This window comes from Mus caroli, chromosome 11, assembly GCF_900094665.2.
Source record: "Mus caroli chromosome 11, CAROLI_EIJ_v1.1, whole genome shotgun sequence".
NCBI classification, from domain to species: Eukaryota; Metazoa; Chordata; class Mammalia; order Rodentia; family Muridae; genus Mus; species Mus caroli.
The window spans coordinates 76,441,530-76,469,365 of NC_034580.1; the positions used below are offsets into that span (position 1 = coordinate 76,441,530).

Sequence of the window (27,836 nt, forward strand, 5' to 3'; positions counted from 1 at the left end):
GGACCTATTTAAATACATTCAGACTAGGAGGCCCAGGTAAGCTACAGGAAACACCTCTGAAATTGTGTCTTTGGTCAATTTTCACCTTTTTGTTTATCCTGTAAGTCAAACCCATGCTGTTCTATAAGCTCTGTGATCTTGCATGGCCTCTCTTTTAGCTGGCTGTGCTGTTTGCTGGGCATGCTCACTCACCTGCCTTGGCTATCATACTTGATTTTCTCTCCTCCCTGGATCTTTTTCTCACTGAGAACTGAGATCAAATGCTGCCTACTAAGAGATCTCCTTCAGCCCCTTCCACAACAGAGCATTGCTCCATCTCCAGCCAGTATACCATGCCAATATTGTGTGCGTGTGCACACATATACACATATACAAACATGCAAACACACACACATATGCACATTTGTGTGTGTGTGTGTGTGTGTACATGGAGAGAGGGAGAGAAGCATCTGCTCATGTGTTCACTGCATGTAATGGCGGTATGAGCTATAAATGATAGAACACAAGGTTATGAGAATCTAAACCTTGTCCATTTAATCTCCCACTCTAGCCCCAAAGCCTGCAATGGCACTTGCAGTACAGCCACTGAATAAATACTTGCTAGATGCATTAACAAGGAGGTCACTGAAAATGCCTAGGGCAGAGTCCCCCTGCAGAATAGAATGGCAATCGTGAGGGGCAGCAGAGATATAAGACCCACTGTGTGGGAATCAGGCAACAGTGCTGGGCAAATGTCCCAGAAGTATGGGCCGACTCATTGCCAAGTCCTGCTTGGCCATGTGTAAGAGATGTTGTGAAATGGTTCCTGCTTTTGGAACAAAAGCCAGCAGGGGCATGGCCTCCATGAGTGTTGATGGTTGATGTGGACATAAGGCTTGTTTGTATAATAGTGTTCATATTTTCACATTTCTCCCTCATGGAATGTCCTCTCTGCCAAGGTTAATGACTCCATGATAATCTGAGACAGTGCAAGTCTGGGAGCTGAGGGTTTGTCTACGTCTCAGCAAAATGGTAGAATGCTGTGACCTCCAGGACAGTCCTTAAGGCTGTGGGAAAGAATGCTGAAAACCTGAGTTCAGAAATATATAATTTCTCAACTATGCAAAATATAAAAATGTAATATGAAATGTATAGGGAACCTCACAGATATAAAGGAACAGAGGCAGCTGATCTATGAGCCAGCTTGTCAGACAGATACTAAGAAAGGGGATAAAGAGATTTATGGAGAGGTGATTGCAAGGCAAGATCCCACCCAGATAAGTTTTTGTTTATTTGTTTGTTGGTTGGTTGGTTGGTTGGTTGGTGCTCACAAAGGCAGGCAGATCCATGGTTAAAGGTCAGCCTGGGACAGAGGCAGTTTAGGTCCAGACCAGGTGTTATAGAAATGGTAATTTCAAGACAGGGTCCTACCTAGCTATCTTATTGCTTGTGCTTCTGCTTACTGTCTCTTTTTAAGAATCAAGGAGTTAGGGGCCTGAAATGCTGATTCATAAGATAATAAAAGGGGAACCTGAAGAAATGACTAAATTGATATGTAAGACTGGGCTTTGGCTTTTGATCTGCAAAAGATGAGCTATCCAGAGAATTTTTTAGAATGGGAGAGAGAGGGAGAGAGAGAGCGAGAGAAAGAAGAAGAAGAAGAAGAAGAAGAAGAAGAAGAAGAAGAAGAAGAAGAAGAAGAAGAAGAAGAAGAAGAAGAAGAAGAAGAAGAAGAAGNAAGAAGAAGAAGAAGAAGAAGAAGAAGAAGAAGAAGAAGAAGAAGAAGAAGAAAGAGGAGGAAGAGGAGGGGAGAGGGGGAGGGGGAAGAGGAGGAGGAGGAGGAGGAGGAGGAGGAAGAATCTGAAAGCTGTCTTGAGCAGAACATAGGCAGTCAGCTTGGACCCAGTGTGTGACTTTGAGTCCTTTGTTTTGCTGCTCCCAGACACCCCTTCCTCAACCCCTCTCCAAGCAGAGGCTGGTACTTGGCAGCTCATTATGATAGATGCATCATCCTTGCACAACCCTTCAAGGTAGATAGGATTGATACCACAGTTTAGATGGGGAAGCAGAAGATTATCCAGCTAAGCCAGCTGACACCTGATGTGCAAAGCTAAGTGAGTAAGACCTGGCAAAGCTGCACCTTAGGACTTGTTCCTGTCTCTGTAGTCTAAACAGCACAGACATACAGGTCTTGGAAAAGCTCTGCTTCCAAACTGCTAGGGTTCAAACTTTTAATTATTTTCTACTAATCTTCCACTAATTAGATCTTCTACTAAAACATTCCTTCTGAATCTTTTAGATTTATCTTCTAAATCTTCTACTAAAAATCTTTTAATTAGCTGTGTGGCTTTGAAAGAGAAATTTAATCTGCTTAATTGGGGTGATAATAGTACTTACCTCAGGGTTATTGCAAGCATTAAATGAGATGATACACATTAAACACCCAGAACAGAGCATAGACTGCCAAGTATCTCAATAAATGTTGGCTGTCAGCGTCATGCACACTAATTGCATTGTCTTAAATTCTATTATTTCTGTATGACTCTTCCCCCATCTTCCTTCTTCCTTTCTATTCATCTTCCCTTCTTTCCTTCATTCCTTCTTTCCTCCTGTATGTGCTTTGCATGGTCCTACTAGGTGCTTGACACAGCACTAGGCATCTGAGATTCAAGGATTGTTAGAAAATGACTTTTGTTGAAGGTGGTGTATGTGTGTGTGTGTGTGTGTGTGTGTGTGTGTGTGTGTGTGTGTGTGTGATGGGAGAATGGAGGAGAGAGTTTGAAAGCTTACTGACATTCAGCCAACATCTGGGCTGGGCCTTAAAGGACAAAGTGGAATTCTTCACATGGGCAAGGGCAAAGGAAAAAAGCTCAGAGAACCTTCTGTTAAGATTATGTTTTAGGACTGAGTCAGCAATAGAACTAATTACAGTTAAAGAAAAAGAAAATGTTTGTGTATGCAACACACATGTATAAGAGAGGGAGAGACAGAAACAGAGACAGACAAACAGACACAGAGAACAACAGAGAGGGAGAGAGGAAGAAAGAGAGACTGTGAGCTCTGTATAAAATGGCTATGTTGAACGGTGGATGCCATGCAGGAGGAGCTGTAGTGGGCAAGTGAACTTTCTGAAGACGGCTCACCATTTCACGTAGGTATGATGGATGTACCTCAGAGAGCCACAGCTCTGGGGGTTCATCTCTGGACTGCTTCTTGCAGCTGCTGTTCCTTCTCATGTTTGTCATTGCTATATTTCTCCTGTATGGTGTGATTGGGTGTGGAAGAGATAATTTCTTGGGAGACAGGCCACTCTACTGGGCAATTTTCCTGCAAGTCACTATGAAGATGAACTTTCATAAAATAATATTATTTGAATGGATTAATGATTTTATAGAATTCCTAATTTGATTTAAAATTTTTTAGGAAGTAAGAGTAGTTGATGGAAACTTTAAGGAGCTTAAGTTGTTTTGCCAGAAAGATATAATGAAGTTAGAATGAAGAGTACAATGTGCCCCTCCCTTGAAGGACAGTGAGGACTGCAATAGGTTCAAAAAGGAATACAGTGAGATTTCATGTGTTACTAGCACATTATTGTACTTGGCAGAGAAAAATAGGCTTGGGACAAGTTAATGTTCAAAGAAAAACATTCATTCTAGGTTGGGTCCAAGTCCCTAGATCTTGTGATCTAGTGATGTTGCCACAGGGTTCAGTGTGCACCATGAAAAGATAAGGTTATGAGTTAAGAGTAAATCTGTGTATAGGAGTAGAGACTAGATGATTAACTAGTTTAGCTGAACAAGTCTTCAAAATTAAGATATAAGATAGATGATTATCTGCTTATTGGTAAATACAAATTATTGTCAGCTAAGCATAGGGGAAAACTTGCTACGGTAGACTGACTTGATTAAACTTTGTTCATCATTGACAAAAGTTATTGCTGTGGGCTTACAATGAAGTTGTGGAGAGAAAGATAGATGGGAGATGTTTCATTAGGTCTGGTTTTGAAAGAAGACAGCATAATCAATAATCCTCTCCTTTTGTGTAATGCTTTTAATCTGTTCCTGAAGAATATGTTCTAGTGGCAATTGTTTTTAAAGAATATGTAACTTGTAGCTGTGAGGTAATCTTTTTTTTATTTTTTACATAGAGAATTTTTTTGTCTTAGGTGGTATAAAAGGCTAAGAGAAAAAAAGTAAAGTCATTGGAGCTTGCTTGTTGGAACTTTGCTTTATCCACCAAACATATGTACATATGTATGTATATATGTATGTATATATGTATGTATATATGTAAAGTTGTTTGGAGCTTTGTTCCATCTACCAAATGTGTTATGTGTGTGTATGTATGTATGTATGTATGTATGTATGTATGTATATGTGTGTGTATGTATGTATATAAAATGTTTGGAGCTTATTGAAATTTGCTTCATCCACTGTGTGTGTGTGTGTGTGTGTGTGTGTGTGTATGTTTCCTCACCCTTTCTGTCAGCCTCACGGAGCTTCTCACTGGCCCTCAGAGAATCAAGCTTTGTTTCCTCAGAGAAAGATCTGCTGAGTGATCAGTCGCCTTCTCTACACCCTGCCTCAATTCACCCTGCGTTGTGAAAGCTGACCTTTGACAGTTGAACCTTTCAATCATTTATAAAATCCAGCTGTGCAAAAGCAACCATTTTTTCAAGGGAAAGAACATGGCTTTGGCTGTTGGATCATCTGGAATCAGACTAGCATCTACATCAGGTAACTACTGGTTCTTCTACACTCTGATATTTAAGCTCCTTATAGGTGTAAAACTATGAAAGGGGGTGAAAAAAGAGGGTATTTGTGGACATAGTACAATGATAAGCCTGTACAAAGTGACATATTGGAACCCAATTTGTATGCTATCTAGAATATTAATGAAAATGTATCAAAGAATCTTATGCAAGAGAGAAGTGACAAATCTTGCTTCAGAGTTATCTCTCTTTTTTTAAAGACTTATTTATTATTTATGTGTAAGTATACTGTAGCTGTTTTCAGACACTTTTTTTCTCTCTTCGGCCCCTCTTCTCTCTCTCTCTGGCCCTGCTTACTCTGGCTTTGCTCGCTCCGGCCCAAAGATTTATTTATTTATTATTATAAGTAAGTACACTGTAGCTGTCTTCAGACACACCAGAAGAGGGCGCTGGATCTCATTAAGGATGGTTGTGAGACACCATGTGGTTGCTGGGATTTGAACTCAGGACCTTTGGAAAAGCAGTCAGTGCTCTTAACCACTAAGCCATCTCTCCAGCCCCAGATTTATCTCTTAAGAATTAAATTAAACCACATTGTTTAGTTATTTATTAAGGGCCTGGAATATGCAAGTGTTTAATGTTTCTTTTCACCCTTCCAGATTCTAGATTCATACACTGAGCATGCTGGGACCTGAACCAAATATCTGTAAGGCACCATCATTCTTACGAATTCCAAACGACAGGTAGCTTAACCCAGGCAGTGGGGTCTATGAGATCCAAGGTTTCCCCTCCCCAAACTGAGAGTGGAGAGATACTACAGCCTCTGGAGCTCCTAATCGCCAATGCTGTGGCTGTGTATGTATGTGTATTTTAACTAATATGCTAATTTGATGCTGGAGGGCCAGTGCTTGGCAAGTGTTGGTTTCTGTATTCAGCCTCACAGGAAGTGGGGAACTAATTTCTGCCTCAGAATCTCAGTTAGCCCACGGATTATAATTCCAGAAAGAGATCGCCCAGAAGATGAGTCCAGATGTCAGATGTCAACCTTCTGTGCTTATCTAGCTGCCTGGAAGATATCTTATGACTGTAAAGTCGAGCGACAACCCTGACTGAACAGTCAGGGAAAGCACAGTTGGCTGGATCTGTCCGGGGTGCTGATCTCCCCCTTGAATGAAAATTCGCCTTCTCTTTGCCCAAGTCTCTGTCTGCACTGTTTTTTAAAATGTGTGTATTTTCCCCATTTTCTATATGTATCCATTTGCATAGTATTTCCTAGCTGCTTTTATTCCCCTCACATTCTAGTCCAGCTGGAGAAACTGAGGCTTGCTATCCAAGAGGGGTTTTCCAAGCTTTATAAAATTCTTGGCTGGGGCTAGAACCAGAGACTCCATCCCCCTCTCTCCCATCTGCTGCCCTTCTCTGCCTTCTCCCTCTGGTGTCAGACATAGAGCTTCTGCCTGCCTGCCTGCCTGCCTGCCTGCCTGCCTGTCTGTCTGACGCATTCTGCAGGCCCAGAACCACTTAGAAATAATTATTTAAAAAACAAATAAACTCGTCTCTCTGTGATCTTTACTCTTTTCACATCCACACAGAGCAGTGGCTATTTTTACTCACCCTAGCTCCTGGCAGGTCTCTTTGGAAAGTCACCATGACATTTCGTGAAGCCTGGCCTGGCATTCATCTAAAATATTTTTTCAAAAACATCCTGCTCTGGAGAAATGTCAACGTTTATGGTGCATCCACAGGGATGTTTCAGTAGAGGGAAAGATCCACTTAAGAAAGTCCTAGACTGACAAGGAGTGAATTTATAGACAGGTATACCTGAAAGCAGCAAAGCATTCTGAGACATGCCAGGGAGCATGGTGTTGAGTACCCTGTTCTAAATAAAGTCCCATGGCAACATTTGGTGTCCGGAGTGGGACTGGATCTGCTGAATGAACAAAAATCAATGGGCCCTTGGATCAAAGCAGAGGAGGTGTCTGGGTCAGTGAATCCCATATGGTTTTGGACTTCAACAAGTTATATTTCCTCTTTATCTCTGTATGAGGCTGGTAGGAATTCTGGGTCAAGTGCACACACTACTTTTTTGTGATTTCCTCTCTATCTCTCTATGAGGCAGGTAGGAATTCTGGGTCAAGTGCACACAGTACTTTTCCGTGTTGTTGGAGAAGAAACATTGAAAGAGAAGTCTGTCATGGCAGTCCTGATTTACTACTGAGTGGTCTAACGTTTGACAGCTTGTACCATCCCCCAGGCTTACCTTTAGAATGAAGTGGGCCATTTTATTCTACATGGTCCCTTCAAGGTTATATAACTTTCATGATATAAGACCAAACCCTGAACACTATGCTTTATCATAAAGAAAAGGATTTGGGAATCTTAGCTAAGGGGACCATTACATCTGTCCATCCATCCATCTATTCCTCAGTCTATTCATTCCACTATTGATTAAATCTAAAACTTATTTTCAAAGAGCATATCATGAAAAAGAATATAGTTAGCCTTGATCATGGCTTCTAAAGAGCCCTGTCTACTGATATTTGCCCCTACTTTTATCCCCTTGGTCTAGGGGAACCCAACTCCATGATACAAAACAGTCAACTTGTGAAGAGTGACACATTAAGAATAACCTAACTCAGCAGGACAGTGGTGGCACATGTCTTTATTCCCAGCACTTGGGAGGCAGAGGCAGTTGGATCTCTGAGTTCGAGGCTAGCCTAGTCTACAGAGGAGTTTTGGAATAGCCAGGGCAACACAGAGAAACTCTGCCTCAAAAAACCACAACAAAACAAAACAAAACAAAACAAAACAACAACAAAACAAAACAAAACAAAAAAAAAAAAAAGCAAAGACCTAAGTCTTCACCAACCACAAACAAAAACCTCAGGTCCTCCACCTTTGAGACTTAGTTTGAGCATACATCTTCCTTGTTCCTGGATTCAAATAATAAATTCCCTAGCCACCAGCCTGACTCTAACTTCAAGAAACACCTTGTGAGGGAATCATCCACCTAGGTAACTTCCATGAAATCCATGAGCTAACAGGTATTGTTCTTCCTGTATATGCATCCACACATAATGAACTCTCACACATGTACACATGCATCCACACATGTATGTACTCTCACACATGTGCACATGCATCCACACAGTACTCTCACCCATATGCACATACATCCACACATGCAAGCAAGCCTACATAAACAAAACAGATTGCCCATTTAAGCTTCTAATTTTTGGAATAATTTAATAACACAGGAAGGAATAGCCAATACTGCCTGGAAGTTACAGCACGAGTGTATGGAATCATCCCACAGATGTTCTGGGTCTGAACATCCCTAAATATCAGAAATGTTGTATCTATTCCTCTCTCTTCACAGCAGCCACTCGGTAAATGTTTCTCTGGTAAACACATGGTCGACAGAAGCCTGAAGCGTGGCTGTGGTTTGGGTAGAAGGACCAAATTGTAGCTCTCTTTCTCTCTCTCTCTCTCTCTCTCTCTCTCNCTCTCTCTCTCTCTCTCTCTCTCTCTCTCTCTCCTGCTGTTGCTCATCCCACTGATGCAAGGTTTCCTCCCACCAGGAAGAATTAGTGGGCCGGGTGGTGGAGGAGATGGAGCATAGATCAGTAGAGTTGACGGGTGACAAAGCTCCCAGTCCTGGAAGGTGAACCTCACTGTTGAGTTCAATGTTTTCCAACAGAGAATAACACAAGCCAATTAGCTGTCTGCTGCCAGCATCTGGTTTACTCAACATGGCTTGGAAAAAAAACCCTAATATTTTTCATGGATTTGATTTGGCTCCACTGGGAAGCAGAGATAAGCCATTTGGCGCTGGCTGCTAAGCCGACTCTAATGGCTCACATCGGCTGTGCTCCCAGCACCCAGTGAACTCAAGCTTACTCTCCAATTTGAGTGTAGGTGGAGGCTTCCCATGCTGGGGCAACCTTTGTGGGTCAGGAAGAAAACAAAAGAACAACCTAGGTTGAAGAATGTGGTCTTGGATGCCCAGGGGTCTCCCAGCACTGCAGACCTAGTTTGAGCCAACTTTTCCTCTTCTGTATGTATTCCTCTGATTTGCTCATGGAGTGAGATTCCTATCCATCTGGCTTTTTGTGCTTGTATCTTGGCTGGTAATGATGATTACCATTTCTGTTAGCATCCAGCCTGTCCCTTCACACTGTCAACACCTCTTCTTGGACTTAATCCCTATTGTAGCCTTTTGAGATTGATCCAAGTGTACCTCCATTTAATAGAAGGGGACATACTTATCAACACAAGCTTTCAATTTCTAGCAAGGGCCAGGCTGGGTCTGAACTCAAGTTGGCCTAATATCAAAGCCCACACGGCTGATGCAGCTCAGGCCTGGCAGAGTGCCTTCTCCATGTAGAGTGTTAGTGTTTGAAGACAACAGCCACCCTAAGTCCTCTCTGATGTGAGTGTGGGCTAACCTCCCAAGACCACATCAGCCCTCATCCATATATTCCCAGAGAACCTAGATAGAGTATGTGATGTCAACAGACACCTGGCTGAACTGCTCATGGGCCTGCAATTTTTGCCCCCTCTCCCCCCACTCCCCCAGAACTTTAGCTCATCTCATAAACCAGCTTCCAAAGTCAGAGAGAGATTCAGTCCCCAGTTATGACTTTCTCTCTGGTCTCTGGAAGCTCTTCTTCAACATTTCCATTTGGTAAATCTCCCCCCAGATTTGCTGTGGCATGAGGATGATTATGCTGAAAATTAGAAAACTTAATTGTCAGATAGAGTCAACTTTTCATTCAACCGGGGGAGACTTTAGTCAGCTACATCATCAACATACATCTCTCCCAGTTGGTGGACTCTGGGGGGAAATCACAGCACTGTTCTGCTTCCATAACACATCTGTAAAAATCACCAGGAAGTAGTGTTAACCAAGCAGTACATGCAGACTTGTATTAACACAGGTATTAGCTATAGAATAAGGGAGGTAGTTGCCTCTTGACTCCATGAATTAAATGGGGGAAGAGAGACTACATTCATTTAGAACTTAGAAGGCTAAAAAATGCCACAAGGAGGTTGCATAGTCAAGACCCTATGCACTATCTTGAACTTGATCTGGAATCAGTTCAGCCTGTGAAAGCAATGGGAGCACATTTAGGAATCTAAAGTCAAAATGCTAGAGTAGCAGAATCAGTCTTCACCAGCAGATCTTCACCATTAACAGCACTGGAAAAAAAGACATGAGTGAAGTCCATGGAACTGGAGGTTTCAGAGCAATTTCATCAATAGGAACCCCAGAGGAGGTTTGTCTCTCACAAACAGTATCAACTAGCAAAGCGGGGAAGGTGCTGGGTCAAGATCTACATGTGCTTACAGTGCAGTTGCTTTGTTGAGCTTTCTATGGGACCAGGTCTTCCTAGGTTTTCCAGTCCAAGCTCTTCAGGACCCCATTCTCCTGCATATCCATCCTTCATGTGAGTGCTTGATGGACATTGGACCTTCTACAACTGGCCAGTGACCTTTCTACTCTGTATTGTGAGTCTCTTGGTAGCTGCCTGTCATCTGTGAGACTTTGAGATCTCACGACTAATAATATCTGTGGTTTCCTCCCCCAGTTTCTCACTTGACCACTCTATCCTCCAAAAGCCAGGCTGTGCCGTGTCCTAAGGTCCTGGCTTACACTGCTCTCTCCTCCCACACTACACTCTTCATATTTTCAGGAACCATATCAGCATTCAGTGACAAGCTGTGCGTACTGTCTTCAGGAAGCTTGTCCTGGCTCCTTTGTCATCCTCCCAGGAGAAAGGAATCTTACTTGCATGGGCTTACAGATCCATCTAACTATATCTTGAATATATTGGTACCCCCATCAAGACCAAGCTACTCAAGTCTCTATGACATATTACAACTCTTCGGAGTCTGGGTTTCAAATAAGAGCTCTGACATTTCATGATATGAGCCCTAAGGTGCCATTTTCTCCTCTGGGCCTTCTTCCTCATCTGTGAAATGGGAATAATAACACTGCTCCCTTTGGGTAATTAAAGGAATCAAATGTGACCATTCAGGCAGCGTGTACACATCTGATCCATGAACGATGAGCTGCTAGTTCTTGTTTTTATTGTTGTCACTGATATCCTAGCTATATACCATCATAGTTAGGGTTCACTGTCCTAGTGCCTAGTAGGTGTGACACATAACAACTTAATAATTGGGGACTGATATGGAAGGTTCTATGTCACTAAAAGGCTATGCTTACTCTTTGAACTGTTGTATAATGAATGTTGTTGTTTGTTGAATGGATGTGATAATTAGTCTTCAATGCCACCTTGGCTGATTTAGAATTACCATGGAGATCAGTAAGGCATGCTTATGAGTGTACCTGTGAGGCTGTTTCCAGAGAGGAAGACCCTGGCACTCCCCTTCTTTGCTTCCTGGCTGCTATGCTGTAGCGCTACTCCATTCTGCTCTGCCATAACATCCCCACCACTAAACCTTCTGAAACCATGACCATGGGTAGAGAGTGGTGATAGGCTGATCAGTCTACATGAGTGGAATCCAAGAGGACACTGTACACAGCAATAGGAGGGAAGAACCAGGGGGCCTGAAAGCTGGTCAGCTCAGAGGTAAAGTGGGGCCACTTTCTCAGGGCAAGACCTCAGGAATCAGGACTTTAAGCACTCAGCCATTTTTTTTTTTTTTGCAGTGCTTATTTTAGACAGAGACTAATGTAGAATCTCACATTTTCCAAGTTGCACACTTCTGTTATTTAGAATGTAATAAAGCATGCAATAACCAGGAAAACAAATAAATACTATAAACCAATAAAAAATATTTATCAGCCAAGTCTAGCTTTCCATTTCCAACTTAATGTTTTAAATCAAATAGCTGGCTGCCAGTGACACCATTTATAGAGATGAGAGTGACGATGCCACAGTTCAGCTGAACTATACACAACATTTGTATTTGTATAGGTCAATAAGAACAGTGGTGATGTAAGGTTTAATACGACAGCTCACTTACTAGGCTAATTGCTCTAAGTGTATTATTTACAGGATAGAGAGATGACTCTGTGGTTAAGTGCACTTTTCCAGGGGACTTGAGTTTCTGTCATAGCATCCCTTCTTGGGCAGCTCAGAAAGACTCCAGCTCCAGGGAATTCAACACCCTTTACTTCATGTGAAAATACCTGTATGCAATGCATACACACACACACACACACACACACACACACACACCCCAAAATGAAATCTTAAGAAAAAAAAATCTTTCTTTATTTAACACTAGGCATTTCTTTTGTTCCTAGAAACTGGAGTTTAAGTGACACAACTAACTAGACTGCTATCCCCCAGCTGTGGGCAGAGTGGGTAGGGAAGTTAGCAGGCCACTCTGTTTTCCCACTGGCTGGTATCCACCCAGAACCAGCTCTTACATGAAGAGCTTCAGTGTGCCAGAGCAGCAGGCACGAACTCCTTAAGTGGGAGGCACCATTTCATCTGCTCGGCAGCTGAATTGTTGGAGTGTGTATTTTTAAACCCTACTGGATATGCTGAGCCTCCTTACGAAAGACAGTTTAATAAACAGAGTGATGAGGAGACAGGTGGACTATTTTTAGTGTGTCTCTGTATGAAGACAGCTCCACGGGCACAGAGCAAGCGTTTTCCCTGTTTGTTAATAGGGAGCAGTCTCACATCTCCAACCCTCCTTTCTTGGCAGGTCCTCCTCAGGAAAGAACCTCACTGCCATGACTTTAGTGGGAGTCACAAAGGGGTACTCCAGGCACACCTGGGGATGCCTAGAAAAACATAGAAACATCATTCATCAAAGGGCTGGGTGCTCCCTTGGGGCCTACCCACATCACTAGCCTTGTGAAACTTTGGCAATGACTGGTAATGTTTTGTATGAATTGGCAGGGAATGAGGCCCACGAATGTTGTCTGGAGAAGCAAGCAAGTTTCAGGACAACAGTGTATTATCTCAATTTTGTAAAACCTGACAATGAATGCATATGTATGAATGAATGCAAAAAAAATCATTGTATGCATATATGAATACTGAGAGAGACTCTGAATGCTACTGCATGCAGAGAAACTGTGCACAGGACACGATGACAATATGGTAATAGGAGAATGAGAAGATGGTTCATCAGATAACTGCAGTCATTGTACAAGTGTGAGGACCTCAATCTGGACTACATCACCCACATAACACTTAGGGTGTGGTCCCAGGTGTACCTGTAACTCTAGTGACTTGGGGTGCAGAAGGCAGAAAGAATGCAGGGATTTGTTGGTTGCCAGCCTTCTTCAAAGGAAGAAATGAGAAATAATAAAGGACCTTTCAATGCCCCCCTCTAGTCTCTGTGCCCATACAGCACACTAACACACACATGTGCATAGACATTACATGTACACCACACTCACACATGCATATGCACACATAACACATGAAAGCTAATTGGCTCATGGAATATTTACAGGACTGTGGGGTTTGTCATTCTTTGTGTCCTAGTCAGGGTTTGTATTCCTGCACAAAACATCATGACCAAGAAGCAAATTGAGGAGGAACGGCTTTACTCAGCTGACACTTTCACATTGCTGTTCATCACCAAAGGAAGTCTGGGCTGGAACTCACATAAGGCAGGAACTTGGAGGCAAGAGCTGATGCAGAGGCCATGGAGGGATGCTACTTACTGGCTTGCTTCCCCTAGCTTGCTTTCTTGTAGAACCCAGGGATACCATCCCAGGGATGGCACCACTCACAATGGATCCTCCCATCCTTGATCAGTAATTGAGAAAATGCCTTACAGCTGGATCTTATGGAGGCATTTCCTCAAGGGAGGCTCCTTTCTCTGTGATAACTCCAGCTTGTGTCAAGTTGACACACAAGACCAGCCAGTACATCTTGTTTTGTTTTCTTGTTTGAACTTTTTTTCCTTTGTTCTTTTCTTTTTTTTTTTTTTTTTAACAGAGAGAAAAGCTCTCACCATGTGACTTTGTGCAGCAGTCTTCTGAATCTTGGGACACAGACATGCTTTGTACATCTGTTGCGGTCTGTTGGTATGTATTGTAATGCTAAATACTGGCCCTGATTGCCTCCATGGACAAGAGAAGCCGCAGGTATACCAAGTGATGTTATGTGACCTTGCTCCTTAATTTAAAACTATTGGTTAAATAAAGATGCTGATAGCTTATGTCAGGGTAGGTGATGTTTTGGTTCCTGGGTTTGGTGTTGGAGGAGACCACAAAAAGGGGAGAAGGTGGAGAGAGGAGAAGACACCATGAGGTTTGTGAGTCATGAAAACATGGCCATGAGGGCTGGACAATAGGAGTTAAGAGCATGACAAGTTTATAATTTGGAGTTATTGATAGGGAAGAAGACACTAATAGCTCAGAGGGTAGATATCTGCCTAACTTGGGTGATTTAAAGGCTTATTATAAGTACAAAGGTTTTGTGTCTTTTATTTGGAAATTAAATGATCTAAGAGAGGGTGGAAAACTCCTATTGAAATTGAGTATCTACTACAACATGCATCTCTGGCTGTTCTTCTAATGGTTACAAGGTAGTTTGAACATCTAAGAAGGGTCATTAAGATCAACATCCCATCTTGTTGCCTGTCTTTCTGAGTCAGCCTGAGGTGCCTGCAAGAGTGAAGACAACCTCTTCTCCTCCTTGTCATTATCCTGCCATGTGCCAGCCCATCTGTCCTCACACCTCAAGATTAAGCCCTCTCACTCTGGTTGCTCCCAGAGCCGGCAAACCAGTGGGCCACTTGGGAGATGCCTGGCTCTCTTCTTCCCTCAATTTCTTTCTCAGAGTCAGGATTTGTGAGGGGACACCCTTTCGAATGCCTCTCTGCAGATGTGAAGGCGTCAACTGAGGAATTCCCACTAGTTCACTCTACCTTCCTGATGCCTGGCTCTCTTCTTCCCTCAATTTCTTTCTCAGAGTCAGGATTTGTGAGGGAACACCCTTTCGAATGCCTCTCTGCAGATGTGAAGGCGTCAACTGAGGAATTCCCACTAGTTCACTCTACCTTCCTATCCCTCTGTCTGTCCTGTCCCTTACAATCAGCTGTCAGCTGAGATGCCATTTTTGAATAGGCAGTAAGCAGCTCTTGGTGCCTCTCTCTCCATTTTCCCTTCTATTCTGTTCTCCTTGACTTATCTGGCTACCTCCCTGGTGAGCCAGCCCAGCTTGCTTCTGTGCACCAAGGGTGGGTTTGGAAAGTGGGTAGGAAGGACCAGAAATGAGATGTTAACAAGGAGGAAGGAAGCTCACTCTCAATGAGTATGCTTTGGCTGGGGTAGGTGAGGAAATAATTTCCTTGGCTTTGTTCCCCTGTTGCAATGAATATTTGAACTGAAAAGTGGTCTTTTCATTTTCTGTTCCAGGGGCCTGGAAGAGCCACACATTTCTACATCAAAACATCACGCTCAGGATGCAGCACAGTGATAGAGTATTTGGGGGGAAAATCACCCAATTTGTTCTGTTGGGTTAATAAAAGTAGCCACACTGTTTTCCACATCCCTGAAAATGATTTGACTGGTGAATGCTAAGGATATTAAACCAAGAGGTTCTGCTAGGTATGTACGCTATTACTATGCAAGTGTGCATGCACACCTAGTGTGCAAACACACATTCCCATTTGTCACTTATTGAAGCTACAGCATCCTGCACAGACTATTGGGACATCCCTGGGCATTGTGCCCTAGAAACCATAGTGGTACAGGGGACTGGGGGTAGTAAATTGTCAGTACCACACCCTCAAAGAAGGCATACTGAAAACGACTCCTCCTATCCCTTTACTCCAACCACAGGGCACATAAGCACAATTTAGCTCAGAACAGATGAAATGCAGCACCAGGTGAGGACCCCCAGGAACTGCCTTCTAGCCAGGGTGGATAGGAGCAAATGGTACTTCCCAGATCTCTGGCTGCAGACCTGGAACCATACTTGAACTAAGGCTCGTAGGAAGAAGACAACTCCTTAGCCACATCTTTCCATTCAGGGTTCTTTCCCAGAATCCTGTAGTCCCAGTACCTTTTAGCTTTTTTTCAAAACTTGTTCTAAACAAAGGTTCTGCTGCTGTCCCTGTACTTTTGGGTGTGATTTTCTATCAGCAGGCTCCTTTTCTGCTGTTCCTGGGAAGAACAGCAGTGGCATAGGGGACTGGGGGCAGTCTCCATTTCTTAATAGAGAAAATCTTTCTACCACTACCTTTCTATCACTCCCTAGGAAATCATCCAATGGGGTATAAGCCCTGAATAGCTGCCTCCTGGAAGGGGAAGATGGCTATTAACCATGTGACACAGGAAATACTGTGGTGGCATTGAGGTTTTTCCCAGAAGAAATCCTTAAATCCTAGCCAAAAGATGAATTTTCTCACCAAAGGGTAAAAGAGAATGTCCACCTGGCCTCACTAAGAGTATCCAGGGACCTCGGATTAGAAACCCTCTAAACAACGGAGTTTTTCCTCAGTTAAAAAATAAGAACCAGCAGCCAGCACTTGGCAGAGCTTATTGGGAGGAATAAAAAGCTTCAGACCAAAAAAGAAATCAATGGATAATGATTATCCTTAAAGTGCCCTTCAAGCAATTGCATTAACAGAGATGGAGAACAGTCTGCAAATTGTAACACGGAAGTGACTTTAACAGGGACAGTGATTGCTCATCTCTCACCCTGCAGCTTGGTGGGAGGAGGGTTGTTGCTAGCTGGATCAGATTCCAGCTTATGTCTAGTGGAGAACTCAGTTAAAGGGAGCTGTGGAGGGAATGCTGAAGTTGTCAAGGTTTTGATCTACATATTAAAGATGTAAGGGAGAAGAAAGGCTTGGGCAAAGAGCCTTAGGAAGGAGTGGAAGGGGAGGAGAGAGAGGCAGAGAGGGGTAGAACAGAGTGGGGGAGAAGGCTAAGGAAATAGGGAGAGACAGAGAGAGGGAGAAGATGGGGAAAGGGGAAAGAGAGGGATGGGAGGGGAAATGGGAGGAGAGAAAGGACAGAAGAGACCAGAGGGGGAAATGAGGGGGCTGTTGTGGAGGTTAGAGGAAAGAGTTATGAGGGGGTAATGTCTTACAAGAAAGAATTTGGATGGACGGGGATTTTAAGGTTATTTTCTTTGAATTGAGTACACCCACCTTTTGCATGCAACCCTTAAGAAATAGAGCCTGCCTAATTAGCATTTGATTGCCAGATTCTGTTTCTTTGCAACTAGAAGTCCCTTATGATCTACCTGGATCATATAACCAGCCCCAACCAGAGAACTGTTGCCTGTCAGCAGCTGGATCCAGCACTACCCCCCCCCACAGACAAGTGGGGGCTACGGGGCTCAGCAAAGCTCAGCTTGCCAGGGGCCATCAGAAAATCTAGGCAGCTGCTGAGAAAGCCTGGCCTCTGTGGGAACATAGAAGGTTGGGGAAGCTCAAGAGGACTAGCCAAGCTCAGGAGACAATTCAGACCCCACGGGCACAACAGCTGCACTTTCTAGAGTTCTTACCCAATGCTTAATGTCAAGGGGTTTTCCGACCCCACTTAGTGGCTTTGTGAGCATGTAGTGTAAGCTCCTAACTGCTTTAATTACGAATGAAGAAGCACATTCTTCCCATATCAGAGAGTTAGGTCAGTCTTAGGTCAGTCTTTCCAGCAGATGTGGCTGAGGCTGAGCCCCTGCTCCCTCACTGCCTGGGAGACTCAGACTTCAGGGACTGAAAACTGATAACTCTGTGGAAGTAGACCCTCATGTAATGTGGAGGTTTGTTACACTCTAGGCTGGTTGCATATTGTGCTTAAGCTTGAGCCCCTATTGCCAAACATCACAAAGCATCGTCCCTAGATAAAGAATGGCAGACAGCACAGACCACAATGAGAATGGAGTCTTAAGACTATGGAATACTCTGGCCTGATGCCAAAACTGTGCCTGATAGGGTCAGGCTGCCTGGTTCCTCTACAGGGAAGGATAATCCTGCCTCTCGCCTTTCTCCATGGAGGCACTGGAGAGTGGCTTTTTCCATCTTCACAGAATCTCTTCACCTGAAGCCCCACTTGACCGCCAGTTTTCAGGTTTCTATTCTTCACTCTACCACCCAGCTATGATCAGAACACAGAGGCAGAAGAAAGAAAAAAAAAAAAAGGCTGAGCAGATGGAAATAATTATAAAACAGAGAACAACTGCCTCGGTCTAATAGCCCATCAGCATGCAGCACAATGTCTCTGTGCCATGCTCAGCACAGAACAGCACTCTGTTCTTAACACACACACACACACACACACACACACACACACACACACACACACACTCCTGAACTACACTGTTCCCTGTCTGTGTTTTCATGCATGTCAGTACCAACGAGGGCTTTAGGGACTACACAGATGAGTCCAGGGAAACTGAAGGTGTTCCTTGGGCTCCATAGCGGGCTGTGGCTGATTTAGGATGTGAGCCATCTCTCTGGGATCCTTGTCCTCTGCTCTTTCACCCCAGACCCTTCATGGGCATCTAAAACAGTGTAGAATGTGCCTTACTTTGTCACCCCAGAAATCCTTCATAGGCTAGCAACATGATTCCATGGGTAAAGGTGATTGCTGTCAAGCCTGGTGACCTGACTCCCATCCCCCCTCGACCCCCCCACACACACACAATGGAAGCAAAGAACCTGCTTCTCTAAGTTGTCTTCAAATCTATGCACATGTCACACGTGTGTGCACCTACACCTTCACAGGTCCCTGATAGATGAACAAATGTAAAAATCATTGTAAGTAATCACTCGCTTTGTAATTAAACAGAATCTATCTGAGATCAATGGAAACTGAGGCATATCCTTGAGGTTTCTGAAATTTCACTTCTTTTCGGTTGGCCTTTTGGAACAGAACAAGGAAGGACTCTTGGTCACAGGGTAGCTCAAAGTCAAGACGAACACCATTAGTACTGTAACTAAGGTAGATGATAGGAGACAATAAGCATGATCTGCCCTGTAAAAAGCAACAGACTCTCACACAGCACTGTGGAAAACATCAACTAAAATACAAGACTATATGTATTTAAGCAGAGGGCCAAATACTCTTAGCTTTGGCATTATTAGAGGCCATAGCATTCTCAGGTAAGGCAAACAAACTGGGATTGGCACTTAGTGCACAAACCACACAGTGTAGTACCATGAAAGGCAGTGTGTTTTCTGGTCCAGCTAGGTTTAACCCCCAGAGACCCAGCAGATTAATCTGCAAGGGACGAAAGGCCCATTGGCCATGCTCCCAGACACTAGGCTCCTGACACGAGGCCCCAGCTCCATAATTCTGTGTTCATCAGTCATGTAGGCTGTCCAGGCTCCACCCCCACAGTTACCTGGCAACAACCAGGTAGGCCCAGCCACTATAAAAGGAGCTGCTTGCCCCCTCCTCTTTCTTTTGCTCTTTCTCTCTTGCCCCCCTCTCCCTCCCTCCCTCCCTCCCTCCCTCCCTCCCTCTTTCTTTCCCTCCCTCTTGCTCCCCCCTCTCCACCTTCCCTTCCCCCCTCTTTCCACATGGCCATGACCAATGGCTGGCCTCTACTTCTCTACTCTTTTCCCTCTCTCTGCCCTTCTACAATAAATGCCTTAAAACAATGGACTGCCTCTTCTCATCGGGATCTGCTGTGCTGGAACAATGGAGCAGGTCTCCCTCTAAAGAGCTGCGCATCCTCTCATGAGCAAGCCAAAGACTTTCCTCCTTTGGACCCAGCCAGAGCGCTCTCCTCCTGTCCCTTTCCCTTGGCCCTGGGCCAGAGGCCACCTGCAGGGGTACCCCCACTCCATTTTCAGCTCTTCCATGGCATACAGCAGCATATGGGATGTCTGAGATCCTGAGAACCTGTTGTCCTCAGCCTCCATGCATGCCTGGGGACCCTGAGCTAATTCCAGCAGGTCAATGGGGATCTCAGATTGCGCTTTCCCACCCCAGGAGTGGAGTCTTGTGGCTTCTCACAGCCTGGTGGCAGCATGGAGTGCACAGTCAAACTTCCCACTTCCTGCCTCACCTAGAGGCCCGAGCCCTGGGCTGGACAAGGAACCCATTTCTAACCTACTTCCCACTTCAATGGGAAGACTAATGCTGCAGTGTGGGTTTTTAAAAGAGGGAAAAGAGACTTCACCAGTTAGGGCTGCTTCCCTGCTCCCACACAGGCAACCTTGGGACTCCATGCCAAGCTCTTCCAAGCAGCTGGCAGAGCCCACCAAGCATGCTGAGCATGCTAGCCTTGGACAGGTGTAGTTTAGGACCTGACATCATTCCAGCTTGTAGCAAGGAGCTTCAAGTCCCAGACTAGGCAGCCAAAGAAAAGCAGAGGTAGAAAAACAAGGTCTGGCTCACCTAAGTCACTTCTGAAGTCAATTGCTCTCTGAAACACACTGTGGCCTCCGGCAGATTTAGCCCAGTGCCTGACCTTCATGAGTGCACTATGAACAGAATGGATCAATAAAGGATGCAGACCAAGGTCAAATCAGAATCCAAAAGCTCGAAAAATCATTATCTCCTCACTTCCCATCATCAACATCATCAACATTTTCCTCTCACTTCTCCATCCCGGCAGAAGTCAGAATTTCTGTCACAGTGCCCTGGGCTGACTTTTTAATTCTTTTCTGTGGTCCCCAGTTCTTAGCCTTGTGTGTATCTCCTGGGGACTAATAATTCCCATTTGATTACTTCCCAACACCTCAACTAATTTATGTGATGCTGTCTGGCCAGGACCTTATCTCCATCTAATGTGAACCTGAGAAAGGAACACCTTTGGGTCATATTCTTGAAATGCCAAGTGCCTTCATTAAATGCTTGGCTGTGGTCCAAGTAAGAGACCCATGAACTCCTTGGAGCATGGCTGTGCAGGGTCTGGGTCATAAGGCACCTGGCAGCCTCAGCTAAGCCAGGGCTGTCTGTGGCTGAGCACACTAATTGGATGACCAGGTTGGACACTGTTGTCAGCTCCAGCTACTGTATGGACACCTACCACCATCCCATTACCAAGGCTGGAAGTTTTCAAACTTTACTGGATGCGAGCCACGGTGGGGAAAATGCTTTTCAGTGTGACCCTGTGTGCTCTGCATACGATGTGATTCTCAAACACATGTTATTTTACGTTTTGCTATCACTGGAACTCGAACGCGTCTTGTGAACCAAGACGTCGTGCAATTAATCAGCAGGGCTTTTGTTCTTTCTGAGTGGTACCCAAACTGCACAGTTTCTTTCAATGTCATCATGATTACTGTCTAGTCAACCTCAACACCCTCTGACGTGTCTCAATCTACTTGCAACAGACTGTCACAGGAACCCGGGAAGCCCACTAGTACAGACTGATTAAAGGATTTCCAGGAAGAAAGTGGACTTGGGATTTGTAAGGACTAGGAGTAAAAAGGTATATAATGAGAAGCATAGAAAAGAAAAATATCATGAGACTTTACATCAGTCAAACTAGAGTTTCTGATCTCCCTCCCTTACTGATTAGCTGTGGAGATAGGGGCGAATTATTTAAGTTACTAAGTGTTTCAGGGTTTTGTTTTGTTTTTTTAACCTAGAAAACACTGAACAGCATTCTTCCCATTCAGAGCAAAAACAACTGGAAACACACATATTAGACAGTTGAAAGCATTGGCCGAGGGCCTGCGTGTAATTGGTAGACAAAAATCATCAGTCACTGTGTCATTGGCAGTGTTGATGTTACACGAGAAAAAGCATCAGGGAAGTAGCAGACACATTTTGCACCCACTGTGACATCAGCTTGCATAAAGGCGTGATTATCAGCCACGGTGATGTCTGTTTTACTCAATTAATTGTATATTTCTTTACCACTACAATTACCACTCTAATTCTTTTCCATGTAGAGAGCCACTGATGGGTGCCCCATTACCAAGGTACCCTCCTGGGCATCCTTTGTTTCAGTAAATATCCATATAGTCCAGGCATGCAGCTGGTTTGTTTAGTCAATGCTTTCTCACACAGCCACAGTCATCCCAGGTTCTGTGGATTGAGTTGTGTGTCCAATGAATTTCTTCACTCTCTCACCGTCATGATGTATTCTTCCAGCATCACGTCCTCTTATTGATTACTATGGCTTACTGAACTATTTGAACTTGGTCAGCTGCACACCGCTGTTCTTTTCATTCGCTCTCATTGTTCCCTGGTAGCTGGGCTCTGTCAATTCTCATTGGCCTAGATGCTTCCCCCTGTGTCAGCATCTATTTGATCTCCCATCTGATGTCTCATTAGCATCTCCTCTCAAGTTTCTCGAGGTTATTTCCCACGATCCAGCCGTTAAACGTTTCTTAAAACTTCTAAACCTTGGGATAGATGAATGAATTGCCCACAGATGCAGAACAGGTTTTGAAGACGTAAATTAACCCTTGGAAATGAGATCCGCCACAAAGACTATTTCAGTGCTCGGTATTAGGTTCAAAATAGGTGAGGCATGTTGAATATGATATGCTGAAGAAATCAGAAGTTTCATTTCAGATCCATTAGTAAGTAAATGCTTAGAAATTGAAACAATTTTAATAAACAGGCACTTCTTGCCACTCACATGGTACTGTCAACATTTGTACACTAATCGGCTTAGCTCCCTCGAGAATTCTGGGTACTTAAGTGGTCACTGAATTAATTGAATGTGTGAAACAATTTTACATGGATTTGTAGAAAGAGGGTAGGTAGTTTAGAGAAAGGGCATTATAGAAAACAGAAAGGCAAGGAAGGGGAAAATACAGACAAACAGGAATGGAGGCGGGCTGGAGAGATGGCTCAGTGGTTAAGAGCACTGACTGCTCTTCTAGAGATCCCGAGTTCAATTCCCAGCAACCACATGGTGGCTCACAACCATCTGTAATGAGATCTGATGCCCTCTTCTGGTATGTCTGAAGACAGCAACTAGATAGATAGATAGATAGATAGATAGATAGATAGATAGATAGATAGATAGATAGATAGATGTGGCTAAAGCAACCCAAAGCAATAAGTTAGGAACTTCATTGTTATTATTATTTAGTCTTGATTTTTAAATAAGGTATATACAACACTGATGGAATTTATCACTGGTGTTATAGATCTTAGTTTACCAAGAACATTTACTATCACTGTCTCCTAATTGCTAAGACAAGGAGGCAGAGAAAATGTCTCCAGTGTGACTGATGAGGCCAAGGAAGCTCCGAGAGTTGAAGTGGCTACATCGAATTTCATACTGTGACCCAGTGACAGATCTGGAACTCAAGCCCTGGGCTCCTAAATCAGTGACAAGATGGCATGCTGGAAGCAATGTATCACCGCTTCCCTCCTCCTCCTGTTTACGATCTTGGCTCTGTTTCAGATTTAGAGTGCTCGTGATGACCCTGATGAAATGCAACTGCCATCCCAACATTTGGGATACTGAGATAGGATTAGGTGTTAAAGGTAACCCTGGACAGCAAGAAGCTGTACCAGACAGAAAGACAAACCATACAACATAGAACCATCTAAAGGATTCATAGGCCTGGGTTCAAGATGCTCTGATCTCAGAAAACAGCATCCAAACATAGTGAGGGACTGAAGATGGTTCAGGTGATAGAGCACTTGCCATGCATGTGTGAGGCCCTGGGTTTGATCTCCAGACTGCCCCCATCTGCTGTAGGTTAATACTGCAGCAGGGACCAGCCTCTACCCCAAGCAAACTGGAAGCAGACCCCTCTCTGGTCTCCCCTCCCCCACCCCATCCAGCTCCTTTTGAGTCTTCTTGTTAGTGGGAACATTAAGTTAGGAACTTCACCGTCCTTATCTCTTAATATAATTTATGTCCATTACCTAGATATTTGTCACCTGACCTCTGACCTTCACAAACCAATGGCTGATGCCTTCTGGTAAATTCATTTCCCAAATACTGTTTTCTGGCCATCTTATCTGTGATGGTTCTCTGTTGAACCTTGGATCATTATCAGGATGCAGCTCAGGACTTGTGTGGAGAGGGCAGCCTCACTCCGATGACCAGGTGAGTTCGTGGGATGTACAGTACATGCCAGCACTTTGTTCGAGGTAATTATAATTCTCATACCCCATCTATAAGGTCATTGGTATTATTCCCAATTTACATATAGGAAAACTAAGGCTTAAACAGGTTTAGCAAGCTCATTAATGTGGAATAACTAATGTATGGTTGGGCAGGAATTCAAATCCAGTTTTGCCTGATGCTAGTGCCTGCACTGTGTGAGCACACCCCACCACCCACTCAAGCAATGGTCCCCTCGCCCTTGTCAGGAAGGGCATGAGAGCTTTGTTTTCAGACCCCAACCCACCAAGAGCTTGGACTGAAGCTTTTCAGGAGAGGAGTCTTCTGACTCAGTTCTTTCTTACATAAGCAAGCGTCTCCAGCAGTGTGAACCATTTTAGCAGTGACAGGCACAGTGCTCAACCAAGCCTGATAGGGATCAGAAACAGGGAGAAGATAAGAGGTGTGTGCATTACAGATTATGTGCAAAAAGCTTGCATGTGGAAAAGATTACATTGTACTGAGATATGACCTTAAGCCAGGAAATGAGGAAACACTACCCGATGGCTGGATCATAAGATGCTAGTTTAACAGTGCAGCTGGAACTGGAAAGAAGGTGAAGAGGAAAGAAGAGAGAAGCTACGGCCTCAGCCCTCCCTCTACACCCAGATGGTGTGAGAGGAAGGAGCTGAGCCACAGCAGTGAGCCTGAGGAAAATAAGAAGCAGAAGCAGAGGCAGCCACTGGAGCAAGCAGGGGGCCTGGGAGAGTTGGCTGGATATGGCTTCTGTGTTTTACATGAAGTAGGTTTTCATAGAAAATCCAGTTCTTGCCATTGTAGATCCCAGAAAAGAGAAATAACAAAAGCACAGTGCCTAAACAAGCAGGTTCTACTGAAAAACCAGATTCCTCGCTGAATGGGATAGGGCCATCAGTGAGGGGCATTCCCTGTAATAACTGCGGGATGCAGAGATAAAAGGCTAAGATTAAAAACCTATGTGCTCTTTGCCCTCGAAGCAGGTGCACTCTGCAGTCTGTTGCACAGAAGGTGGAGCACACTGGGAAAGAGGGGGAGGACAAAGCAAGAACAGCTGAGTTAGGGACTTCTGTGTGGACGAGTGGGTAGGGCTAGCTTAGAGAACATTTGACTACAAAAGTTCTCCCCACTGATGTATTTCCAGCCTTGGAAGATAACCGAGGTGTGGCCTAAGTGGGAGAAGGGCAACATTCCTGGAAGAGAACTCCGACATAGTCCAAGGTTATTACTTTGGCCAGACAGCATGGTTTCCTTGATTGGCATGTGAAGAGGTAAAAGGTGCCTTGAGAAACATCTGCCTTGAGGACACTGCTTGGTCCCTGTTTTCCTGGTCTAGGAATTGGGGAAGCATTTCCTGACCAACAGTTGTTGAGAGGATTCAAAGGCTTGGTGTATGTAGGGTCCATGCTTGTTGTTAAATGAATGTTCTGTGGGTGGTCAGTTCCTCTATGCTTGTGGCAACCGGAAGGCCATGGGCCCGAGGGGGGGGGCGGGGGGGGGGCGGGGGGGGGGGCGTTAGTTACTTTTCTCATTTCTGTGATCGAACACCTGACAATAATTAACTTAATGGTGGGTGGAGTTATTTTGGCTTATACTTTAAGAAGGAACGAATACAGTGACTTATCTCCTTTGGCAAGATTTCATCTCTGGAACGTTCCACAACCTTCCCAAACAGCAACAGAGGCTGAGGAGCAAGTGTTTGGTCTCAAGACCCTGTGAGGAGCATTTCACATTCAAGACACAACGACACCTCTCTTAAAGGGACCATAGGCAGCTTTGCCTCTATTGGTAGACTGCTGGTGTAGCATGAACCAAGTCCTGTGTTTGACCATTCATACTGAATAAAACCAGGTATGATGGCATATGACTGTAATTCTAACAGCCAGGAAGTAGAGACAGGGGTGTCTTAGTCAGGGTTTCTATCCCTGCACAAACATCATGACCAGGAAGCAAGTTGGGGAGGAAAGGGTTTATTTGGCTTACACTTCCACATTGCTGTTCATCACCAAGGAAGTCAGGACTGGAACTCAAGCAGGTCAGGAAGCAGGAGCTGATGCAGAGGCCATGGAGGGATGTTCCTTACTGGCTTGCTTCCCCTGGCTTGCTCAGCCTGCTCTCTTATAGAACCCAAGACTACCAGCCCAGAGATGGTCCCACCCACAAGGGGCCTTTCCCCCTTGATCACTAATTGAGAAAATGCCTTACAGTTGGATCTCATGGAGGCATTTCTTCAACTGAAGCTCCTTTCTCTGTGATAACTCCAGCTGTGTCAAGTTGACACAAAACTAGCCAGTACAAGGAGAATCAAAAATTCAAGGTTATTGTCTATTAGCTCGAGACTAACCTGGGTTACATGGGATCCTGTATCAAAATCATAAAGATCATAACAATGAACATGAGAGATGCCAGGTATGATGCATGCAATCTCAGCACTCAGGAAGCTGGGTCAGAAGATTAGAGAGTTCTAGGCTTGCCTGGGCTATATAGTGAAACACCTTTGAAAAACAAACAAATAAAGCAAAAAAAAAAAAAAAAAAACCTGACTATGTAGCCTACCTCAAATGCAATATTATGCATCCCTCTACTTGCCCAAACAGTTAGACAGGGTACTGTCCTGGTCATCCTGAACAGCTCTAACTTCTCTTCCTTCCACCATGGTTTTCAACATAAAGTTGTCTGTTCCCTGAAGTATGAGGGAGCAGATCTGTAGGGGCAAGAGTCACGGGATACCCATCCTGACTACCTGTGCCCTGCTGCTTGTCTGTGTGCCACATGTGCATGTGTGCATCTATCACTCCACGTATAAATGTATAACCTTCTCAACAATTCTAGTGCCCAGAGAAAGGCAGGGAGGAGCCAAATTAAAACTGAAGATAATTGTCATTGATCAATCTACTTAATGGGCTGAAGATGCCCAATTAGAGCAATGTGCACAGCTGGCTGCTGAGCTACAGGGCTGCATGGTGTTTGGCTTTAATCAGGTGCCTTATGGATGGTCCTGGTTAGCTTCATGGAAAGACCCTTTGGGGTTTGACCTCTACTGCTCATGCCCTGTCTCCCAGGGTGAGGCGGCCTGGACTCCATGCAGAGGGGAGGGTGTGGTGAGACAGCACATCCTGCAGTGGCCAGGGAGGACACTCACCATTATAAATCACAAGGCAGTGCATTTTGTAATATTCTTTCTTTTCATTATGCATATGAGCTGAAGATGGGGTGTTATCAGGATGAATCTAATCAAGAAAAGCCCAAGAGAGAGACTCCATCTAGTGGTGGCCACCTGCAGTTCTGACTGTTAAGCCAAAGCAACTATGACTTAATTTCTAGTTCTCTCAAGTCTTGGTATCAAGTGGATACCAAGAGTTCCACTAAGTCTCTCAGCAGAGAGAGTAATATAATAAGATTTAACAAGCTGTGGTCTTTTCCATATCACGATACTAGCCAGAGCCACCATGACACCCTGCCTTTGAAGGTGATCACTATAGTAACCCAAACCCTGTATATTGGAGTCCTCCATATGGGAAGCGTTTGGTAACTATCTATGGCATATAAGTAAGTAAGGAGCGAAACAGGGGGCAGCCTGAGCTGCCAATCTGCCAAAGCCTTCTAAGGTCCCCCTTTCCAAGCCAGGCTAACAAAACCAAAGTGGGCCTCTCTCTCGAGACAACCTCCAGAGCTCAACCCCAGAAATCCAGATTGCATGGAATGCAGTGAGAGCTGCACACAGAGGCTGAAATACTGGAGCCTTGCCAGACCTGTGTAACATGAGAAACAGTTTTTCCTAAGAATGCAGTCCCAGCTCACTTGCAGAACCATGGTCCGTGTAAACTATTCAGTGCAGTGTGTACTTCAAGGAGATGTGTCTGGAAGAATTTGATCTCTAGACATTATGAAGCTGTATTGTTAAAAACAACAACAACAAAAAAATCTGAGAACCTACTCATGATATAAAAAATTCTCAGAAAAGCAGAGCTAGAGACGTTTCCTCCATTTGATGAAAAGCATCCTATAGAACCTCCACCTCTTACGTGCTTAATGGCTAGTTGTAGTGACAATTCTATAATTTCGGTTTCTTTAAAAAACACGAAAATATTATAACGATATTTTTCATTTTAATCCCAGGTGTGTGGATATGGGGCTGCTTCGGACTGTCTGCAGCAGTTGGCTATGATTTGCCTCAT

The 27,836-nt window shown here is 44.3% G+C and overlaps 1 protein-coding gene and 1 long non-coding RNA gene across 2 annotated transcripts in view; one reads left to right on the plus strand and one right to left on the minus strand.

The window, feature by feature from the left end:
- Window positions 1–27,836, minus strand: part of Asic2 (acid sensing ion channel subunit 2) — a 1,137,334-nt gene that overhangs the window by 599,882 nt on the left and 509,616 nt on the right. The gene's annotated exons all lie outside the window — the stretch shown is intronic.
- On the plus strand, window positions 4,640–15,186 carry LOC110305190. The gene is made up of 3 exons (XR_002379141.2): window positions 4,640–4,715; window positions 13,630–13,718; window positions 15,054–15,186. It is a non-coding gene; the product is annotated as an uncharacterized LOC110305190 (long non-coding RNA).